Genomic DNA, 22793 nt, shown 5'->3' with positions numbered 1-22793 from the left:
GGCGCTATCTTTTTCATTATGTAGCAGTCGAGTTTTCAACTGTCTTCTTGCGAATCAGAAAATATGTACGAGAAATGCATGTTTAGGTTCGCAAGGTTTCTGGTTTCTTGACTTTATATATTTCTTGAGGCACGGGAATTCTCGACCAGCAGTGGCAGCATGGTTCCATTTTCACGTATCGCTTGTCACTATGCCCGTCACTTTCGCACTTACTTACTTGCTAGAACGTGACAGGCATGGTGACAAATTATAAAGAGCCGACCATCTTAGCCCTACAGGATTTCACGAGCTTTTCAAGTATATCGTGAAATTTTGATAGTTTTCAAGAACATTTTTGCTTTATTACAAATAAGTCTCATAGGAGTCATAGATAAGATCAATAATCAAATAAATGGCAAATTTTTAATTACCATAAATTACACTTAATAATCAAAAGTACAACAACATATTAAAAATGCTGTAATTGCAGGCGTGCGCGCTAACTATGTGATATGATATAGTATATTTATTTAGGCATTTAACAAAATATAAACAAACCACAGGTATTTTATTAGGCAAGAATATTGAAGTCGAGCTAGTTAACTCGATGTGACAAACTTAGAGAAGTTTTAGTTAGTGATATTAACACGTTCCCTGTGTACCTAGGAACCAGAAATTGAGTCCTCACGTGCAATTTTGTGTTTTTGTAAATACCTTTTATACAGTATGTATGTTGATATTTAGGCATAAAAAAGATAGTCATGAAGACCGTTTTTCCTATTTTCCCCATTTTTCCGAGTGCCACACATGCGATGCATACACGTATGAGCTTCTAAACTGGTGCCCAAAATGTGATGCATGCACGTGCTAGCTCACTGCTCAGTGCACCACATGTCATTCATGCACGCTTCAAGGCAATTTGACGTTTCTCTCGATTGATGTTTTGGTTTTATCAACATGCCACGATCATCAAATGGCAATGTCCACTGGATTCAGGCCAGTCATGAAACCCAAGATTGTATTAGATTACAATCGCGGCAAGAAAGGCATTGATATAGCTGATCAGCTGGCAAGCTACAATTCGCCTGTACGCAAGACTTGTTTCTGGTATAAAAAAATTGCGGCTGATCTAATGTCCCTTGCAGTTGTTAATGCAATTTTAATCTACAAGGACATCAATGCTAACAAAAAAATGCCTCTTTTGTCAGGCCACGAGGAAATTATTAGTCATCTTCTTGGTATTAAATATTCCGAACCTTCGGCTGGGCCATCGATTCAGTCTACCTTACCCCGCCGCCATGAACTGACCAAAATTCCACGCCGTAACAATAAAATTTTTCGAAAACGTTGCATTGGGTGCTACAAGTTAATGACTGAACAGGGTAGGACGCCTACAGAAGCTCGCAAAAGGGCGAAACAAACGGACACTGAGTGTTCGATGTGCAAGAAAGCATTGTGTCTTAGATGCTTCAATGCCTGCCATTAAAAATAACAACCCCTTTGTTATTAGTTTTTTTTTGCAAATTTGTTTGATTATTTCTTTATTTTAATTATCATGTGCAATAAATGCAAATAATTTGTTTTATTTTTTTTATTTCAAATAAAAAATGACAATATTTTTTTGTTTTATTTGTAACTGTCATAACCTGGCAACATTACATAAATGTCATCCGGACGCACGTGTTTTTTGTCAAAGGGTTCATAGCCAGTATGTGCATACAAATAAAAAAGACCTAGCTCATACGTGTAAATTTTGGCAATGGTTTAAGTTTATATGGGGTCGTGCATCATTAGTGGTGCATGCACGTATCATATGTACCCTAAAATGCTACACATATGATGCATGCACAGGGAACGTGTTAATACTTACTCAACGTTACAATGAAGCTGCTTAAATTGAACTATTTTGCTAATAGGTATATATATATATATGGTTTGTTATTACATGGCCCTATAATAAGAGCGAGTATAGTAGAGAGCGTTTATTCGTGGCAAAATAAAAAAGAAAGCATTTAAGGGTAGTTCAAAAGTTTTGAAATATGAAAATGAGTTGAAGCCAGAATGATGGAAGACGGATCAACGCATTTTTTTATTTGGTCGGTTAACTAATAAATATTTGAATTACATAAAAAAGTATTTGTAAAAATTATTTAACTACCTAAAGAAATACACTATAGACATATCAAATACACACAAACACTAGATATAAATTTCTCGAGATTTCCCGCCTCGAGAATTTTCGAGAAAAAACCCTAATAATAAAATAGCGGCTGCTAGAAAGTATGCTTCATACTGGTGACAGATTGATCATTGTTTTCTCGTATTTTTTTTAATTAGCGTACTATTTTGTACATTTTTTTATGTGAGTTTAAATTCTGTACGATACTATGTCACCGCTAGAAAGTATGCCACGATCAATATTACTGATAGTGTCTGGACCGCATTTAACTAATTAGGTATTCGAACAATCACTTTCGCTGCGGCGGTTAGAGCAACTTATAATTGAGCATACTTTCCATAGGCTTTTTCATATGATAATATTATTAATTACTGTAATTAAGTACTGAGAATTATTTACTTCATCTTTCAGACATCTTTATTTAACATGCAACATCCTGGAGTATTTGCCGAGTTTTGTAACGGCATGATTTATAAAAAATGGTTGTCTGTAAAGTAGTTTTACGGAAGATAATTTTGCGTGATAACGTCATAAGAAAATATTGATGAAAAATTGCATACTTTTATTTATGAATTGAATTGAATTGAATTATTATCACTGAATTATCATTATTTTGTATAATACAGAGAAGGAGTTACCATGGAAATCTGTCCACAACGTGACCGTAACGTTACCATGGAGATCTGTCCATAACGTGACACTTTTTCGTGCATGCCACCGGTATTCATCAATTTATAATATTAATATCCAAAAATTGAATCCTTTATTATTATAGTTGACTAAAGCGTTTCGAAAAAAGTCATTAAGTCGAAAGCCCATAGTGAAAAGCTTGCTATTACAGTTTGTTATACGAAGTTTTAATTCAACCATTAAAGTCGACGAGTAGAAGAACACACATTTTGTTAATGAAAATCCAGGAGTCTTTAAGGCCGCGTTCCCACTATGTCGTAACGACAGTAATCCGAACGTCGTATATATGAACATTTCCGTTTAAATATACGAGCCACGACGGGACGACTACCTGTATTATGAACACAGCCTCCATTTAAATATACTATATATACAGGACCACGACGCACGACTATCTCTCATTACGACTCAGTAGGAACACGTCCTTATAGGCCAATTCGAGTTTTAGTTATTCGTTTTCCGAGTCTTAGTGTTTCCGATATCATATGACCGGTATATATCATGTGTCCGATATGAGACTGACCGAACCGTATCTTATCAAAATCAGATGGAATAACTAAACTCCAATTGCCCTATAAGTGTAAGCAAACAAATAGATGCATATTGAAATACTAACACTGCTTAAACGAGTGTTCGATACCACTAGATTCCCAATTTGTATCGTTCTTATTTCAAAAATAGCATTTCGCCGTTTTCCACAGATTTATTCCATGGTTCTACTGTAAACAGTTTCTTCGTTTTATAAAGTTAAATAATAATAAAAACTGGTGAAACCTACGTGTATGTTACCAGTTCCATAACTAAGTAGAAGTTTAGATTAACTCCGGTATACTTTCTTATCTTGCGTAACAAAAATTACCCTGCACTGACTTACAACCTGATCTAACGATAGTTTCTCGAGCATTATTATTGAACTAGCGTGCTCTAACAAGAATGATGTCCGTAATTTGAAGCTAATTGAAAAGTGTGGTAAATTAGTTAGGTCTAACAAATAGTTGATGTAACTTTAGGCCATTATGAGGTTAAGAATGAATTGTGTGACTACTGCCGCCCCGATCGCATCATTGATTTTGCCGAAGAACGTTAGGTGTGTCAGAGAGTTATGCTTATCACGACCTACTGTGAGATCGCTCGCTCCACTGAGTCTGACCTGTGCTAACGCAAACAATTGTTTACTGCACTGTATGTTACACAATAATTAACTATGTATGAAGCCCTCATAGGTATATTAAACATTATTTTCTTTGTCAAGATCGATATAAAACAAGCAACTAAAAAATGTAGGCCCTTATTAAAAAAAAAATATATAGGTACAGCCGGGAATTAAATTCGTCAAATCTTTCTCGAGAATCACAGAGATTCTAAAACTTTTCTGTGAGGTTATAGGGGCTGGGGCCAATTCTAGAATTTCGATCGCTCGTTTTCGTGTTCACTCTTTAGTCATATTCCCACTACTAGGCATTTAAATTCTACTAATAGAATTGAAAACGAGTGATCGAAACCACTAGATTCCCAATTTGTATCGCTCGTATTTCAGAAATAGCATTTCGCCGATTTCCACAGATTTTCGAGTGAAATCGAGCGCTCATAATTCAAAAATCGGCCTTCTGTACCCCTAGTGTAAATTTAGTCGACATCATAACGTGACGAACGAGTTTGCGTTAAGTCTCTTTTTGTATAGGATTTTGAGTTTCCAAAACGTCCCGCTTGGCGCGCTCTTTCTAAATCCAATACAAAATTAAACTAAACGCAAACGCGTACGTCACGTTTCGAAATAGAATTTATTTACACTAGGGGTACTGTACACATTGCACATTTTTAAATGTTCGTAGTTAAACTTCGAAGTTCGCGGTAATTAACACTCTTGGCAGCCGCCTGTGATAGATTAGATAAACATGTGTAGGAATACTAATTGAGGAGTGTGTTTTCAAAAGGGCTTATTTCCACTGTTAACTGTTTCGGGAAATCGAAAAAAACATAAATCTACGGTTTCCATATCGTAATTATTATTTTATTTTCGATAATGTACTAACGTAAGTTCACATAAATGTGATGGTATTGCATACGTTTCTTTATTTATCTAAATTACTATACAATTTATTTTATAGATCCAGAGGCCGTGAGTTCAAGTCTCACTACAGGCAGTATTTTTTCCACTACACAAAAAATAAATATGTAAAAGTATTTTTGCCTTATTTTCAAATATGTATAAAAACTACATATTTCATTTTCGCCTCTATATTTGTCATAAGGCATACCTATATGAAATATTCATATAAGTACTCAATAAGCTACTAATAACAAATAGTTATTTACGATACAAGTGCTAAAAATAGGAAATTTGTAACGAGTGGCGATAAATTAAAACACGAGTTGCGAATTACCTATTCGCACATGTATCGTACAAACTTTTACAGTACATATGGTGCTACTTTACCGCACTAGTGCGAAAATTAGCATATTACGTTACTATGTTGAACATTTAAAGGGCCATATGTACTGTAAAACGTTGTACGATACATGTACGAATAGGTAATTCGCGACTCGTGTCGATTTAAAACACTCCCTTCGGTCGGGTTTTAATTTATCGCGACTTGTTTCGAATTTCCTATTTTCCTATTTTCCTTTGTATCGTAATGTACTATTACATATGACCCTTTAAATTTTCGATATAGTTACATAATGTGTTCATTTACGCACTAGCGCGGAAAAGTAGCACCATATGTACTGTAAAAGTTAAAAAGCTTCAAGTAACTACGGAACCCTCTACCGATATAATGTGAGCGCAATCGTGAGCACCTCAGGAGAACCAATCCAAGTGAAATGATTCTGGCTGTGTCCGCGGCACTTATGTAACACTTCCGGCCCGGCGCTAGTAGGCACGTTTCCTACTCGCGCGGCTGCGCGGGCGCTCCGCTCCAGACCTGCACCTCTCATCTTCGAGTTCCAGTTACTTACATTTGCGTTGTAGTGTTTTCTCTATAGAGCTTTAATTATTAACCAACGACTGCGCTACATCACTATGCAACGCGAATTGTGTAACGACACCTAATAAACAGGTTTCGCAATAAAATCTGCCCATTCATTAGTTATATAATATATATTATCATTTGGTTTTATTATCCAGTTCAAGATCAAGTTGCAAGTTATTGCCACTTCTTTACAAACAGTGCCTAGTTAACCTAGGATACCACAAAACCGCTTAAGTATGTTTATTAATAAAATGACTTGGGTAACTATGTAATACTTGTGCACGGTGTTTACGATTTACTTAAACGTACCTTTCAATACTAAAACAATGACCAAATCGCATAGCGAAAAGAAAGGATAAATATCGCCAGGCACAATAGTAAAACCAATATCACTTATATTTCACATCAGTGTTAAAATATGTTAAGCCAATTAAACCACTTACGCCGTAATCCCAAAAAGGAATATCCAAAGGCGCGCGTGTTCACTAGCACGAGTTATTCACATACTGGTCAAAAGAGCCTCACTGGAGACTACTTCGCGCCCCTCCCTGCAAGCTTTCTTCCAAACCCAATTGACATTCGCGATCTCGTGACACAACACTCGACAGTGGCAATATTCCCCACCAACTACATATTCAGTATTCACATGCATAAAACAATTCGCCTTTCAATCAAAAGCAAGCAATCGTTTTCTGGTAGATATCAGATTTGCTATGGCATGTAACATTTATAAAAATAGGAGTCTCTATGAATATAGGTATTTAAACCCCGACGCAAAAAGAGGGGTGTTATATGTTTGACGCTAATGTATGTCTGTCTCTGGAATTGTAGCCCTCCAACGGATGGGCCGATTTCGATGCGTTAGCGAGATATCCTGCGGTGGTTATTAGCTATTTTTCATATAAATCGATCCAGTAGTTCCAGCTAGCCAGCAGCCAGATCCAGAGTATCAGCTCTTTATCAAAATGATGTAAGGCATTTTCGGAATAAAATGGATGTTGTTCGCATATTGCGTAGGGGTTTTTTTATTTATTTTAAATTTAATAGTTATTCCGGAATACAAATGTAATTACTCAACTTGCAGCTCTACGCTTATATATAGCTTATAAACGGTTCCGCTTTCGGGCGGTAGGTGCGATTATGTAGGGACTCACCTCAGTACTTAGGTGGTAGATTATGGCGTTTTTCATAAACTCGTTACTGAACCTGAATATAATAGGGTTGTCTTTATGTCTCATTTTGACTTATGTATTTGTTAGAAAGGGATAAAACTTAATTAAAGTAAATGGCCCCTAAAGTTTTATGAATAACGGATACCTACAGGTGATTCAAGAAACGTAATCTTGAATATAAGTACTTAAGGGCTGAATTCAAAAATAAAACTGTAAACTTCCAACTAAAAACTCTGATGCAATTGTTAAGAAACTGTGTTTGAAGTAAATGCAAATGATTTTCGACTAGGCCTAGAATTAAAGATTCCGTTCCGTAGTTACCCGTGCATCACAACAGGCTGCCTTAAGCCATACATAAAGGGACAAATATCCCGCGACACGTGTCGGCGCCATGACACGTCAAGCGAAGTCGAACGATTTCGCTTGACATATCTGGCGACTTCCCGAAACTTTGCTTGACTTACTAGCGACACATCCAACTACTTATGGCACACTTAAATAAATGATCATGTTCGCTAAAGTTTTCATTGATAGTCTTTACTTATTTTATCAAGCTTTAGTTTCATCATTATTAAAACTTATAGAAGGACGAACGAGTGGACAAGCTAGAAATATCATTAAAAAATACTTTATTAAAATAAGAGGGCAGTCTACCGAAATCACTTAATAAGATGACCTATGTACCTAAAAATAATAATTATTAAAATATTACATACGTACACATTGCACATTTTTGAAATAAACAGCTTAATTTTTTTAAAGAGATTATTTCCAAATATATTGACTTTATCGATAAATAGTTCCAATGATACCTACCCCAAACTATACGGTTGAAGTAAAAAAAAATATATTTTACGTGTATGGAAAGTATAAACGTTAGATTTTGTTTTAAATTTTTCGTTTTACCACTTGGTCGCCATGACTGATTTACATACCTATCTATGCCAAACTGTATCTTTCTAGCACTAAACATCACTGATCAAAGTCGCGAATGAACAGACATATGGACATAGCGAAACTATAAGGGTTCCTAGTTGACTACGGAACCCTAAAAAAATAGTAAAACTGGCCAGTTCTTGGTGTATGGTATAGGTTCTAAAAGAAAAACATGTACAAACAGTTTTTAAAGAGACGCAAATGCTTTACGCTACCCCTGGAGTTACAAGCGTCCAAAAGAAGGTCACAGTTTATTCATACTTACCTAGGGGTCGATGGATGATATCCTGCGCTTGCAGCATTAATTCCTGTAGCAAATTTATACGCCCTGAAATCTTTAACCAAATTAAAACATAAACAAGTTCGTGAAAAATACTAAACCACGTGTTTTTTTCTTTTCATATCACCTAGTACCTACAATTTTTTTGGACAAATATGACTACAAATTTGTTTCAAAAACCTGTGGCCAACTACGAGCGTCTGTTCCTCTAGTCTTAGTCATACATATGACATTGCAAACGCATAGGCATGGCGCAGATATTTGACTTTACGCCCACATAACCATCGTGGTCATGAGGGTGGAACGATCGAGATTCTGAGGGCCTACCGCGAACCACGTTCGACGTGTTGCCGCTCTGTCGCACTTGTAAATTCGTACGTAAGTGTGACAGGGAGGCAACACGACGAACGTGGTTCGCGGTAGGCCCTCAGATATTAATTACTTTCCAACTAATACGATTCAAGTCGATTACTTACTGAAAACTTGTTTATTGCATGTTTAGTGAGGACTATTACACAATTGTCATGTCAAATGTCATGTACGTCATATCCGTTAAACTTTCTCAAGGCTACGGTCTCACTTAAGTAAATTTTATGAATAAGAAGATTTTAGAAAGTACTGCGAAAGAACGTGTGAGAAATAAGTAACAAGCAATATTCTAATCATGATACAAGTGAAATGGTGTGAAGCCCAATGCAATACAACAGCTCTGCTTTATAGAGGAATTGTGAAACTATTAGGATTCTGTGCGCATTGAACCTACTACTTCAGTTTAACATAAGCCACCTTAATCTCGTAAAAAACTATAGGCAACATTGTAGAGTTGGATATACATATTTTAACATTGTAACTGGAGATACTAGAAGAATTTCTAATTTATTCGAAATGGTGCAGGTAAAAAATACTTTTTTGTCGGAGAAGTTAATAAATGTATATGAGGAATACAGCAAAAATAGTATCAAAAACCGGCCAAGAGCATGTAGGGCAATGTTCATGGTAGGGTTCCACAGTTACCCGCTTAACAAGCAAAAGGGAGTACTCCCTTACTTTGCAGCACATTTACTAAAAACGGAAGATTTTTTGCAAAAATTCAAAAATCTACCAACTGATCATGTTAGCTACAGTTTTCATTGAAAGTATTTTAGTAAGGTTTACTAGAATGCTTTCTTTTCATAATTTTTTAACCCAAGGACACATTTTTTTTCTTTACAAGCGAATATTTTAGAAAATATTATCTTTATCAAACAATGGTTTTTGAAGGCACCTATTCATTTTGAAAGACCTATCAAACGCCATTCCACATCATATAAAAAAAAAAAACAAACTCGCGAAAAACGTCCACTGCGTATCGGACAGTGGGTCAGTCTACTGGATCAGTAGAGCTCAAATAGAAGTATTGTTGCTGGCGATACTGACTGAAGGGACCGTCACTAAGGAAGTGAATGGTTTTATCATAGGAAATATAAGTTTTAAGGAGTATTTAATGGTTTAATTGTATATACTTAAGCTTAAAAGTCTCTTGAGTCACAAAAAACAGTATTTTGGATGAGATTTTTTTTACTAAATGTACCATGAGCCATGTTATATTTATACAATTCAGGCAATTATTAGGCCAAAAATTATTGAAAACACGGCAAAATCATGGTCCTGCGGCATTTTAAATCTAAAAGACATAAGTTAAATCGAAATGGTATTGTTAGCCAGTCGACACAGAATAAACACACCTTTCCACTTCTCCACTCACGGACGTAATGGCCGTGCCATTTTTAACCTACAACAGAGGGTTCCGTACTTTTTAGTATTTTTTGTTATAGCAGCAACAGAAATACATCATGTGTGAAAATTTCAAATATGAAATACAGATACTATCATGAAATACAGCCCGGTGACTGTCAGATAGGCAGACGGACGGTGGAGTCTTAGTAATAGGGTCCCGTTTTTACCCTTTGGGTAAGGAATCCTAAAAATGTTATTTTTGACTCTTGGCTTGCAGTCTTCAGAAGACAAGGCGTTTTCTTGGCTATTACATTTAATTTGCTTTGGTACCTACTTCAGGCAAAAACTGTATTGCCTCTACATGAAACGCTACAAAAAGACACGAACTCAGCGCGGAAGTCTTCATCAAAGAGTAAAGTAGTAAGTATATAGCTAGTCTTCATTCGGGGTACCGTCTAGTGAAGTAGACAAGTTTCGGTACTTTGGATGCACCATTACCGATATAATTTCATCATATATAATAGCAGTAAGTTTAATTTCATAACCAATCGCCCTTACTAAATCTATATGCACACATGCGCCGGGTTTATCTTAAGTGGGGTCTTAAATTTAAGTGAAGACGAAAGTGGAGGACCCGCGCAAAATCGTCTTTTCATACAAACGTAGTTATCATTTTCCTCTCTGGATATTGACATTATAGAAAATATGTTGACACAATTTGTTGTATATCGATCACGGCTATGTCCCTAAGTGTGATTTTTTTCGATTTTTTTGTTTATTTTAAGAGTTAGGAGCATTTAAAAAACTGTATGAACACTGTTTTTCGCTCCTAATTTTTACAAAAAAAAAAAACAAATAATGTCAAATGTAGGGGCATAGCTACTAAAAATATTTTCAATAATGTAAATAGCCAAAGAGGAAAATGGGCACCACGATATAGGCAGTAACTAAAGTTACTGTGGTTATGATAAGTCATGTTTGTTTACTACGCGACCTACATTACTTAGAATATTAGCAGCATTTACGCATATCGCTGTTATGAAAAGCTAAGTCTATTAACTGTTTGGTACGTATTAATAAGCATGTCAACATTAACTCCTCATACTGCTATAACTATAACGATAACGGCAGTAAGAAAAATTACTCAAAACTATGCAAAAAATATTTACTGCTGTTATCGTTATCGCGGCAGAGACACAGTACGAAGAAGTAGATCCCACGAGATATTAGTTTAAACAATGAGGAAAGGAAATGCATTTTTGAGTTTAAACATACGTATTTACGCGCAGCAATTTAAGTTGTGGCTGTCCTCACTGACCAACTTAAGAAACACACAGCCGATACTTATGTAATAAGGAGAAGCTTTGTAATATAACGGTAATTCATATAAACATCAAGCGTAGTAGCATAGTGAGTACCTCTAGCAGTGGCGGGACACTCAGAAATTATTAGGGTTGGCAAAACTTAACGTCTCTATGCATGCACAGCCGCAGACAAGAAAATGACTTGAATTTTGACAACCCTAAATAGCCGAAAGAGAAAGTGCCATACATTAGAAAGGGACAACTTGATTCGACCCTGAATCTCTGTCAAACTTCGGTTTTGTAGGGAAGTACAATTACTCATTCTGTGCCTCTACGTACAGTCATGCACTCATGCAGGGCTACAAAAGCATAGTATAATAATTACAAAACGATGTAATCGAACGACTACACTAGTTTAACGCTGTTAAAATATTTTCTACATATATAGAAATAGTAATAGTTTAATGGAGCGCATATAAGGCTTTTCGAAATACTACGTACTCGTTATTCCATAATTTCCAAATAGTCCCACTCGGCCTTAAAATATTTTAAAAATCGCCGTCAGTACGGGACCTTAAGCCATTGAGTCCTACCCGCACTTGACTAAAATGGTTTATCGTGAAAGTACTATATCAGTGTCAACTGTTGCGTTTCTCGCAGTACTCTACTTTTGCCACGATGATAATTATTATAGACTGCAAATAGCGCCTAGTCATTTTACGGACCGCGAACGCGAGTTTTGTGACGCAATAGCACATTTGTTACTTAATAAGAAGAGCAGTCCATACAAGAACGTCAATCTTTTTATACTGTGTATTTCAATGAGACCAACTGTAATCTAATATTAGTGGGTTGAATAATGAGCTACATGCATTAAAAATATTTTAGAATGATTGTGCTATAAACCCGGTCAACAAAACGATTTAATCCAAAATGTGAAACCTTTATTTTTTGTAACATTTTTGTAAAGATATTCAAGTATAAAAACAAAATTTTCACTTATTTTAATAGGTTTATTCGATTCCTTACGATAATAACGAGAATAAAAATGTACGGTAACAATATACTTAAACGCGTATTCTACGGCGTGAATAAGGAAAAACTTATTTTTCTATTCTATTCTTTTGATTGCATTCTGGCGCAGCCATATTTTGTGCTGTGATGTCACACAGCGTGCGCTTTTTGCATGCGCCACATTTATTTTCGCAATTGGATGTTTCTTCTGGGGTACAGTAGATATCAGTATCAGCCTAGTCAAGGTGACAATAGCGCTCTGTCTCTCTATCACTCTTCCATATTAGTGCAACAGTGACAGTTGCCCTACGGAGCGTAAACGATTGGCACATTGGTAACGCACCCAGGTTTTTTAGAAACATTTGAATCACTTACACTCACGGGAATTAATTCATTATTGTGATTATATTTAAAGTATAAATATTATGTTTGTTTGTATTATCATTTTATCAACGAAATTGAGTTTTACCCTAAATTATATTCTTACTGCATTATTAGTACCTATACGAGTATAAGTGTATCAAAAACAATAGAAGCGTATTTTTTAATTAATTTATATCAAAGTGTTATCCGTAGGTGAAAGATATCAAGTGAATACCGGTTTCATTTATTACGTACCTACTTAGCGGCCTACTAAGCTATAAATGTACATATCGTAACAAATTCACAATCAATTTTAGGCAGGTGACATGTTGTATAAGTATTGTAGCCACCAACTGGTTTTAGACTATACTTCGTTTTTTTAGCATTAGAAAGAAGTTAACCGATCTTGACGTGCATTTTATTGGATATCACTTTTGGAAAATATGTCACAGCAAATATGTAAAATTTATATATAATGATCATATATGCATTTACTTTCTTTTGGTTTCATAAGTTTTTTTTAATAAAAAGATACGTGAAGATTGCTAGTGCTTTTCTAATGCTAAAATGAAGAAGAGTAAGTAATTAAGAAAAGCATTTATCTGCCTTCAGTTACAGTTTTATGGTAAACATCAAACCTATGTACGGTAAGTGAGGCATATAAGGCCCACTGATATATTTTTTTAAAAATAAGGATTGTATGTAAAACTTACTCACTATAGGTTTCTCATTTATTGAAGTTTCTTCCAAAACATGTCCAATAATATTACGGGACTCTTGGAAAATACACGTTTTATAAAAGTATTATTTTGGGCCTTATTGAACACCAGACCCACTAAAAATATTTAAAATTAGTCAGTAATAACAGATTTTAATTGTTTTTAACTTAAGAGTTACACATTTAACAATATTTGGTATCTTCATAACAGAAGAATATTTTTAATTAGTAGAAATAATTTTCTTAGGGACTATCCCAAATATATAAGAAATTGTCTTATTTACTCGAAAATTAAATCTTCATTAGTTATAGCTCTTATAACATAAACTTTTAACAATAATTTTAAAATAACGCTATTTTTTATTTAATGCAAACATTCGAGGCTTTATTGAACTCAAGACGTTTTATAAATTCAAAAAGTCCACTAACATTGACACACTACTCTTACACTTTTTAAGTCATTAAGTACTTACCTACTTATAACGTATCAACTCATCCTTGTTAAAATAATTAAAAACCGCAGCCAAATAACACTAGACCCTACTCATAGTGTTGTGTCCCTGCCGGCCTGCCGGTGAGTAAGGTTGCCAGAGCTCAACGAGGGGGGAGGGGGTTTAGGGTCGGAAACGCGCATGTAACTCCTCTGGAGTTTCAAGCGTACATAGGCTACGGAGACTGCTTACCATCAGGCGGGCCGTATGCTTGTTTGCCACCGACATAATATAAAAAAATACCATTAATTGTTATAGTATTGAAAACAAATAGTTTTACCTTACAATGTACATAAAGCTTATGTAAGGCCTACATCTACCTACGGAACCCTTAAAAACGAATAAACATGCTGTAAACATATCCTGTATAGTTAATAAATGTGTAAAAAATAAATTATCTTTCAACGTGTAAGTAACCAAAGATATACATTCTTCATTACAAGAGCGCAAGTGAAAGTTGCACTAATATTTTGTATTATTTTTTGATGTAAGAGAGAATTGTAGACGAAGGTCAAGCTGTTTAAAGAAATAGTTATGATTCTATTCAACATGCCATATGCCATACCGCAGTTCCATAATTTGGTTATTGCCTTATGGTAAACAATAAGTAGTTACAAAACTTCTAGTATTATTTTTATTGATACGTTTGCATTATTGAATACGTGATAACTGTTAACACGTTCACTGCGGGTTGAGTCAAATCCGCCTCAATCTCGACTTTACGCTGGTGCGGGGCTAAAAGTTCGTGTTATCTCTCTCGTGCGGGAACTTCTGCCGTTTAACTACAAGGCGTACGACAGAGTCAAATATACATTTCTTTATGTTTTCCAAAGCCGGACTCGTTGGTACAAAAAAAAAACGTTTGAGGTCTTAATAAGCCTCAACCGCACTAGATATATTTTATTTTCACTCAGTGCGGGTTGAGGTTTATTAATGTCTCAAGAAAGTGACCTCAAGGCCGCACTGAGCGTGACGCGGGCGGCGCGGGAGTTGACCGCTTCACGTTAGTGCGGCCATAGTTATCGATATTGAACCACGCGTGTTTTACGTAAATAATAGGTATAACCTAAAAACGACAACGATCGTGACCGTTGGATAGGTTAAAATAACGTACATTTGTACACACGTAACCGAGACATTCATTTAATTTAAATACTAAAATTTAGTCTTAAATTTAATCCTAGAACAAAGTCTAGTAACTTTCTAACAAAATTTTAATACAATTTGAGAGATTGCAGAAAACTGAAATAATTTGACGATGGTAAGAGTATAATACATTTTATGGCCCGCATAGCATGTAGAAAGAAGTGGTTTACTTATTTGCACAGGCTTGCAGTCTGTATGTTTGATAGTTCAGAAGTTGTTTGTAAAAATGTGTGAATTCCCTCCTTATAGTGTCATCCACTGGGCCGCTAACCTTACTGGGATTCGAACTCGAAATAATAAATACAGGGTGTAACAAAAATGGTGGGGATCCGTTTAAGGGCATATTCGGTATCGTGTTCTGATCAGGAAAAAGTAGAAAAAAAAAATTTTTGACGCGAAAAATTTTTGGACTTTGCATGGAGGGTTGGCCGACTCGGACGACCTGCCCCATAGAAAAAAAATTTTATGCCCTTAAACGGATCCACTATTTTTGTTACACCCTGTATAGCATAAATGCATTAGATTAACTTAAAATGGCGTCTGAAATATTGTATCGAAGATGGTCGATGAGATGATGATCATCGATAGTTTAGCGATAACTGCCATTCCCTTCACTAGACTTAGATAAAATTTAGTGCGTTTTGAGGCCTAAAAGACCTTAAAGATTCTTTAGGTATTTTTTCTTTAACCAAAGGTCAGAACCAAAGGCGAAGCTAAGGGTATTTTAAGCATTTAGTGACGAATGTATAGCACATAACAAAAAACACCTATTCCGAGTACAGGCAAAGTTATGAAGAATTTAATTACCTACTGAAATTCGAGGTCGATTAGGCCTCACCCGCACTGAAAAAGAGCTTAGGTTTGGGCTGATTCGATCTCAACCGCACCAGTTGAAAGTTCTTTAAGATTTGTCCCGCAGTGAACGTGTTAAGGTAATATTACTGACTCACTATTTTGTTAATGCAAATTATTGACCGAGCCTGCGCGAAGCATATTAGATAAATGCTTTCATATCAGCTGTTCGGCTGTCTCAAATACAAGTCGCATTTCTCAATTCGACGATTCAGTAATTGGGTGATTTTCAAAATGGCGAAGCCATACATTTTAAGCTATGCAAAAACAGATTCGCGTGCGTACAGCTCACAAAGCCATCAGTTAATGTCTAAGGTAGGTCAGGAATATAAGGCCCGGTGAGTAACAAGGCGTAGCATTCAAAATTAGCAGTTGCGCTAGTATGATTTGTTCAACACGTCACGCACACATAGATGTAGCAATTATAACGAGCTGGCAATAACGCTTGTCTTCATGTCTTCGCACTTGCCGCTATTTTGTCAGTAGCATCCATACGGTCAGAAAAGGAGGTTGCGGCTGCGCTAGTTGATTTTTTTACAAAAATAAATTTTGTTTTTATCGAGTTTCTTGTTTTGATCATATTCCCTATTATTCTTGAATATGTTCTTGTTGCTAATAACGTCCACTGTCAGTGCGGATAACAAGACCCGGTCCCGAGCCTTATCTCACTGATACTGGTAGGAAACAGTAGGAAACATGAGCAGTTTAGTAAATTAGGTATAACAATTTACTAAACTGCTCACGTTTCCTTAATCACCTGTAATCATGGATATCAATGGATAGGACATGACATAGATAAATTTCGATTTCCAAAAAGACATGGATGAAACGATTGAATACTATTTTGAAACACGCCAAATTACGTCGGTACGTTTCATTGGTCGATATATTTCCATAATACATGCCCATCTTAGTTCCACTAGTCGTTAGGTATACCTAAGGGGAGTCACCACATGCTACATTATTACCCTGTTTAACACAACATAAGGTTTTAAATTTCAGGACGACAAGAAACAGTTAGATAATCAAAGGTAAAAATTTCAATACACTCTTCTAATCAAAATTTGTACTGGTAATTGTTGGTTGAACTGCAATCTTTCCATACCGGTCTACATTTATATCACATTTTATACGAGTGGTTCGAATTCCGTTGTCCAGGGTTCAACGTACAAATTGTAGAAATTTCTCTCGCCGATATTTGAACTGGAACCTTAACCAGTGGGGCATGGTTCTTTTTACAGACGAGTGCAAAGTGAAGTTTTTTTAATGACGATCGGCGTGTTAGAGTTTGGAGACGACGTGGCGAACGCTTTTCTGAAGCTTGCATCCATGAAGTTGACCGTTTCGGAGGACCCAATGTTATAGTTTGGGCCGGCATAAGCCTACACGGGAATTTTTTTTTCAGGGATTTCTAAGTTTTAAGTTTTTTTTATTAAAGAAGTAAATTTTCATTAAAACTTTAATTTCTTTTTTTTATTTGTTAATAGTTACAGAAATACACTTAAATTGTAAAAAAAAGAATACCATTTTTTATTGTAAAAATATGTATCACATAAAATAAGTATGTTCTAAGTTACAGCCAAAAAACTCAGTTGCCCTTACTTTCTTTTGAGGAGTATATATTGTTATCTCAAACATTAACTACATTTTTTTAAAGTTGTCTAAAACAATGAGAATCCAAAAATTATATATAAACTTGAATATGTAAAAAAAAAAACAAAAGTTAGTCACCGGGCGAGATTCGAACCCTAACACTCGTTTCTAGCCGTCCGCGTCTTAACCCGCTGGACCAGACGGGCAGTGGCCGGCAACTCGAAATTAGCGACCATATTCTGCGTCGAAAGAAAAACGCATGAAAACTCGAAAACACGCGTTTTCCCAAACACAAGACTAATCTAGATCGACCTATATACCAAATTTCAGCGAAATCGTTAGAGCCGTTTCCGAGATCACAGAAATATATATATACAAGAATTGCTCGTTTAAAGGTATAAGATAAGATAATATGTCATAGCACCACCTACTTACAATTTTTAAATATATAGGTACTTGTTTTAAGTTCCTTTTAATGTGTGATTTATGACTTTACGAGTATAGAATTCCAAGAAACAGGCAACAACTTTGAGCGCCTTTCTTAAGTTGGGTCGATTCGCTGTTGATGCAAAACCAATCATCCTGCTATTACTTAATTATCACTATAAGTACCATCAAAGTAGGCAGTTAAAAAGTCAATTCATTATGTAATCTGACCTTTTGGTTAAATATATACAACATAATTAGCACTTTGGACGCATTCACTCATCGGACATTTCCCTAAATTATATAACATGGGCAGTATAACCTTCTTCATGAGAAATAAAACTGGTTCGATTTCATCATACATTGCGAATCAGTAAAAAGGATTGAGTACAAAAAAAACGCGCTATGTGACATTTAAAGTAGCTATACCCCACAATTAAGTAAGGCAGGTTTACCGCCAGTGAATGACGCTACAAGGAGAACGTTTTTATTAATATCATTATCAGACTTATTGACTACAGTCCGTGAGCTCTTATAATGGTATTCCGGTTGTAGAAAGATACTTCGGGTTTGCTTTATATACCGTAAAAAAAAGTACAGAAAAGAATAACCAATAACGTAATATTAACGTTAACTTAATGTTATTACTGACTGAGCGCAGTGTTTGATTGACAGTTTTATTTTGATTTCTTGGACATGTGAATTTAGAAGTTCTTCGGCGAAAATATAGGACAGAGAATGTCATACCTTCATTTATAACTTCTGTCAGGAAATTTATAGACCCGTCCAATATTTAAATCTGCGGGCATGCCCCCGCAAGCGCAAGGGCAGTTCTACCTACCTTTTCTCGTAGCGGTTCGTCGTTTTTTGATCCCTCATAACTTGGGTTTAGATTATACCAGATAAATAAAATTCTTGCGATATAATTTTAATAGTAGACTCATTAATCATAAAAAATGACAATTGCATATCTAAAAAACCCGATTTCGTCACTGACTAACTCACTCACTGATGATCATCAAACCTTAGAGTACTTCCTGAAGTTCTAAGAAGTTGAAATTTGGTATGTAGGATAGTATTAGTACACAAAACATCAAAAACTTGAAATATTTAGCCCCTAAAGGGGTGAAAAGGGGGGTGGAATTTTGTATAGGGAATCAATAACCGCTGAACCAATTTAATTGAAATTTGGTATGTGGATAATTTCTGCTATGGGAAGATTGGGGAGGAGAATCAAACCCATAATCAATGCCATTGTAGTAAATCACCCCCAACCATTTAAATTAGGGGATGGATGATTGTCATAAGCAACTTACAAAAAGAAGTGAAATGCCATCAAAAACATTTTCATGTAAAATGTAGCCAAGACGAAACCATAAGGCTCGCACTGAGAAAAAGTTATCAGATCTCTTGTAGAGCCACGCTTCTAAACTCTACAAGCCCTATAGAGTTAGGAGCTTAGCTCTACAAGAGATCAGAGCCCCTAGTGTAAATTTATTCGATTTCGTAACGTGACGTACGCGTTTGCGTTAAGTCTCATTTAGTGTGGGATTTGGAGTTTCCAAAACGTCCCGCTTGGCGCGCTGTTTCTAAATCTCATACAAAATGACACTTAACGCAAACGCGTACGTCATGTTTCGCTATCGAATAAATTTACTGTTAGAATATTACAGCAATGCAAATACATGGTGTTAGTTACTCAAATCACAACATTTACACTAAGGGTACTGTTAACTTTTTGACATTGTCAGCCTTATGTATTTGTTATGGCAACATTTTACGTGAAAATGTTTTAGATGGGATTAATATTACAAAAAAAAGTGAAATGGTTTACAAAATTGTGTTTATTTTGGTATAAATTACTTTTGGTATATAGTATATATATATATACTTTTTGAGACATATCCATGAAAATCAATTGTCCAAAAATATATATTTAATACTATTTGTTGGAAGTAACATCCGCTCTATACTTACCTAAATGCAATTGAAGGCTTAAAATAATATTTTATTTACCTATAGACTACAGGATATATTATGAGAAGACCAAGCGTGAGTCAAAACTCTGTAACTATTAGGGGCGAGAGCCAAACATGTACAATTTTTTTTCTAATAAACTGTTAAGACTGAATCCACTCGCACATTTATGTATCTCAATATATTATTCTGCAGTAAAAGTTCCGAAAAACAGTATATACTCGTAGTATTATATAATAATATATTTCCATATCACTGGGCCGTGTAGCTGTCGTAGATCGGAAAGAAGTCCTTAAGAAGTTTAACATACTTAATTGCGTCCTAAATAACTCGAACTCTAGTAAATTACAGTAAACTACTGCCGTTTACGCTGCAAAATAACAGAGCTCCGTGCCTGCAGTCCTCGGCTTAGTAGGCTGCGTAACTCGATTTTGTATGGTTTACTGTTGCCACAGACGCCAATCAGACTGAAGAGTGAATTGCGAAAATACTGTTTTCTTGCGGGGCTAATTAGTTCCTACATTGTCTAAATATACTTACCTACCTTATTAATAATTTACTACCTTAATATTTATTTAAACTCTATTAAACTGTACAGCAAACAGCTGTAAAACATTCAAATTCATATTTATAATAGGTAAGTATGTATGATATAGATACCTGTTTATGATGATTGCTACATGCAGTTCAAATGTGGACAAGTCATATTTTTATTTAACTATTCCTGAATTTTGATAGTTTTGTACTTATATTTATGCCTTCATATTGGTCAATGACATCGGTGCTCTTTCTCTTAGATTGAAGCGGTTGTTTAGTGATGCCCAATACCGCATGTTAATAGGTGGTTGGCCGTGAACCGTTTCGTCTTAGCCTTATCATCAGATCTAGATCAATTTAGAACGGCATTTACATAACTCATATATAGGCATACTACGGTTTTATAGTATCAACTTGCTTTGCTATTTTTTTAATCATTTTCTTGGTTTCTCTTAAATTTTCGTAACCATAAAGCACTTTAACGGTTTTAATCTAAATTGTTGCTACACGTTTGTTTTTCATTTAACGCTGTAGAAGTTTAGACTTCAACGGATTTTATGTTATACATATTGTAGGTTGTGGAAGAAAATAAATCAATTGAATGCTACATAGATACCTAAAAACGTTTTACTTTAAGACGGAGGTATACGACCGCCTCTAACCGCCTTTCCATACAAACGTAGTCCCATTTCCCTCTCTGGATATTAACATATTGGAAATATTATGACACAATTTGATGTATATCAACCAGAGCTACGCGCCTTCGTTGGATTTTCCGCGTTTCAATACTTGTTTTATTGTGTTATTTATTTCAAAGTCAAGAATCGGAGCTTATTATTTAGAGTGAATTTCTATAGAAATTTCCAATAATGTAAACAAACCAATTTACCTTAAATGTTTAATAGTAAAAATTGTAACATTATTACGGACTTTTTCGTATTAACTTTCATTTTTAACCCCGATGCAAATGTTGAGAGATGGTATATGTTTGGCGCTAATGTCTGTCTGTCAGTCTGTGTATGGTATATGGACGGACTCTCCAACGGGTGGATCGATTTCCATGCTTTTTTTTAACGTGAAAGCTGGTTTTAAAATGGGCTTTTGGGGTTCCATAGCCAAAACGGGGCCCTAATAGTTTCGTTTGTCGGTCTGTCTGCCTGTATGTAACAGTCATGTTACTCGGAAACTTTAAAATACATTTTTAGCCAAAAACCAACAGAGATGGGAGTTGGATCATTAGATAGGTATTTCTATGAACTTCATTTCGTTACATGGGGACCAAGTAGAATTCCATTGTAGAACTGAGGTATTGGTATTTTATTCAAAATGTCATCATCCTTATTACCTAGGCAATAGAGTCCATAAAAGCCATTAAGCCATTTATGAGGAGGTTTTTAGGGTTCCGTAGCCAAATGGCAAAAAACGGAACCCTTATAGATTCGTCATGTCCGTCTGTCTGTCCGATTATGTCACAGCTACATTTTTCCGAAACTATAAGAGCTATACTGTTCAAACTTGGTAAGTAGATGTATTCTATGAACCGCATTAAGATGTTTACACAAAAATAGAAAAAAAAAACAATAAATTTTGGGGGTTCCCCATACTTAGAACTGAAACTCAAAAAATCTTTTTTCATCAAACCCATACGTGTGGGGTATCTAAGGATAGGTCTTCAAAAATGATATTAAAGTTTCTAATATCATTTTTTTCTAAACTGAATAGTTTGCGCGAGAGACATTTCCAAAGTGAAACCCCCCCCCCCCCCCCCTGTAACTTCTAAAATAACAGAATGAAAAATCTAAAAAAAAAATATGATATACATTACCATGCAAACTTCCACCGAAAATTGGTTTGAACCAGATCTAGTAAGTAGTTTTTTTAATACGTGATAAATGGTACGGAACCCTTAATGGGCGAGTCCGACTCGCACTTGGCCGCTTTTTAAATCTTTATTTAATAGTTATCAATAAACATTTTTTCCATGTTATTTTTGTGAGATGAATATGAAAAACTTTACGAACCAAGAAGATACACAATCCCAATGCATGTACTTCCTTTGTTGTTTTTATTTTTTATTTTAATTGTTTGACATTTAGAATTTATTCTAGAAACATTCTAGACTAGTATTTTTCATACAATTGTTTTTTTTTTGTATGACGATATTTTGTGAAATTTTTAGTATTAAACTTAATCTATGAATTATATTCATTAGTATTATATATGGAATAATATTTACAACATCAATAAATTGCTCTGATAATTAGCTTAGGATAATTATATGTAATACTGTATTACTATTCATAAGTGCTTGTTGCTAGGCCTACCTACTGAACTGAACAATTAAAAAAAAAGTAACTTGATTTTTCTAAAGTAACAAAAGCTATAATATAATACCACAGTTACTTATATTAAAATTTTACATATGTCAACATCCCTATCCCTGTGTAT

The 22793-nt window shown here is 35.2% G+C and overlaps 2 protein-coding genes across 14 annotated transcripts in view; one reads left to right on the top strand and one right to left on the bottom strand.

Annotated features, from left to right (window-relative positions):
* The window catches only part of LOC133517768 (uncharacterized), a 30694-nt gene extending 24090 nt beyond the window's left edge, over positions 1-6604 (bottom strand). Inside the window, exon 1 of the mRNA XM_061851183.1 lies at positions 6264-6604. The gene's annotated coding sequence lies outside the window, so the exon portion shown is untranslated. The remainder of the gene's footprint in view (positions 1-6263) is intronic.
* The window catches only part of LOC133517668 (coiled-coil domain-containing protein AGAP005037), a 173349-nt gene that overhangs the window by 67588 nt on the left and 82968 nt on the right, over positions 1-22793 (top strand). The gene's annotated exons all lie outside the window — the stretch shown is intronic.

The sequence above is a fragment of the Cydia pomonella genome, chromosome 1 (assembly GCF_033807575.1).
Source record: "Cydia pomonella isolate Wapato2018A chromosome 1, ilCydPomo1, whole genome shotgun sequence".
NCBI lineage: Eukaryota > Metazoa > Arthropoda > Insecta > Lepidoptera > Tortricidae > Cydia > Cydia pomonella.
This window is presented reverse-complemented; position numbering and strand designations above follow the sequence as displayed.